The sequence below is a fragment of the Marmota monax genome, unplaced genomic scaffold (genome assembly GCF_021218885.2).
Source record: "Marmota monax isolate L192 unplaced genomic scaffold, Marmota_monax_Labrador192_F-V1.1 WCK01_AAM20220418_F8-fsc00462, whole genome shotgun sequence".
NCBI lineage: Eukaryota > Metazoa > Chordata > Mammalia > Rodentia > Sciuridae > Marmota > Marmota monax.
Window position 1 is genome coordinate 214,420 of NW_026694290.1, and position 2,485 is coordinate 216,904.

A 2,485-nucleotide genomic window follows, 5' to 3' on the forward strand; every position below is an offset into this window, starting at 1 on the left:
ACACTCCCCATATTCTGTATTCCCAGATCAGGGAATCTGTGGGTTATCAAGGAAAGCATTGCTGTCACTCACCAGACACTAGAAGACACTCAATACCTGTACCATGACAGGAAGCACAGGCTCTAACCTAAGTTCCCACCCAGCTGCATAGTGGGTACAAGGTAGAAGAGAGGAACCAGCTGTCAGGAGTTTTAGCCTCTGTCTCCTTCTGATCAGCAGGAGAAGCAGGGAAAGCAGGCCCCGGCCAGGATGAGCCAAGAAAGGTAAATGTTGACTGGCGGCCCGCACCCAGCTCTCCCTCACCAGAGGACAATCAGACACGCCAGGGAGAGGAGTTGAAGCAGGATCTCATTTATTGAGGAAGTACACACAGCTTATACACTGCACAGAAGCCAATCAGGATAAGGTTAGAGGGGTGGAGCGAGTTCATGTGTACACCTATCCCATAGTCCATAAGGGAAGGCACGAGCTGTCCACAAGGGCAGAAGAGTCCTAAACCTATCCTGGAGGTGGTCCGCCTTTTCTGTCACCACCCACAGCACTGCCTCCTGGCTGATCACCAGGAGCCATCCCAGTCAAATGTGTGGCCCCAAGACCAGGAAGTGGGCAGCAAGTCATGTCCTACATCTCCCCTTTTCATTTTATTAGCAGATGTTTGCCTTACTCAAGAGTGTGCCTGTCTTAGGTTGTCCCCTTCTGTGGATCTTACCCATCATTGACTACCACTCTAGCTCTTTGGGCAATCCTACCTACAGAGCCTGCAGGCCCAATGGAAGCCTCAAGGAAGGGAGATGGCTCTGCTCCTGGCTTACATCTGCACATCTCGGTAGGGGCCGTGACCAACCTCATAGGGTTCCCAGTCATTGTATTGCTGCCGGATCACCATCAGTTGAACAGCTCTGGCTCGATCCTTGAGAAATTGGAGGAGCCCAGTAGAAACAGCACTCCTCCTGTAGGAATAGACATAGTCCTCCTTCTCGGGCGGTAAGCAGGTTTGGAGGACTACCACAGCCAAGGACCTCTTGTTGAGATTGCAGGTAGTGCTGACAACATGATGCACTGAGGCCAGCAAGTCCAGTTCCCATCCCTGTGGCCATGATGAATGCCATGAGGAAGACAATGAGAAGTCCAGCCTCAACCAGGCAAAGCGTCCAGAATGGTCTTTCATTCTTACAATTAAAGAATCATACCTCAGTGCAAAGAGCAACACAAAACCCCATATTCCATCAACAACAGGTCCAGCCATAGAACATTAAATGATACAAACAAATCTCCAACATGTTTTTCTTTTAAGCCTAAAATTACCATACAACTTTAGAACACCAGATTGATATAATGCTCTTTTAAAGCTTCTACTTTACACACTTGTATACCTGGAAGATATGAACACATTAATAGCATCACAATTACATTGATGTCTTTATATTAACTAAATTTAACTTTTAAAGAAATAACATAGCACAATTCTCTAGAATAACAGTTCTTGTTTAACCAGCTGTTTAATTTCTTTAGGATTACTTGTTCTAGAAACAAGAAACAAAACTTAATAAAACACAATATTATGGGTAAACTGATGTTTTAAGGAATCTTTGTCCTTTTAACATATGACTGATTGTAAAAACAAACTTACACAGACCTTCTTTATACATCTTTACTTTCATCTGTTCACCAATTTAAATTGAACCATTTAAATCACGTGAATAAAAGATAAAAGATATTTGGATCCATTTATTTTTTATTTTTTTCATGAGTGCTCCTCATATATCTGCCAACCTTCATACCATGTGTATGACATATGGACACATGCACATACAGACATACAACACATAACACAAGTGTACACACATAACACAATAGTAAAGGCCTTGTAGCTTTTCACAGGTGAAATCTCCATTGAAATGTTTTAAAACTCCACAGTTTATCAAAAATAGAACTGATCAGAGAAACATTAACCTAGGTCTACAGGATCAAAATCATGAGCTCAAAAAATACAGAATCTAAGAAAAAGCAAGGGTCCTAGAAAAAAAAATGATTGGCCAGTAATTAGTAAATACCACACAATTTACTTTTTGGTTTATTCCAGTTTGAGTTCAGGTAAAAAGACACCTTTTACCCCCCGCCCCCCTCCTTTTTTTTCTCTTGAGCCTCAGATCAGTCTCTACTGAGCTTGCAGGCTTCTTCCATTTGCATTTCAACTTAAGTCCTGGCTGAGGTCTGGAAGGAGCAGGGAAAACTGCTATTCTGAGCAGAAACTTCATGCCTAAGGCATTTTAACCATAAGTCATATTTTTCAGGTTTGGATGTTGAAACCTATGATACAAGTTTTGGATACAATTAACAAAATTTCATACTTTTACATCTTATTTTACCAAAGAAAAAAATTTTCCTACACTAGAAAAACTTGCTCACACAAAACTGAAAATAGGATATTACTTGATAATATAAAAGTTACCATCAGAAGAAATCCCTTCAGGATCATTAAGCC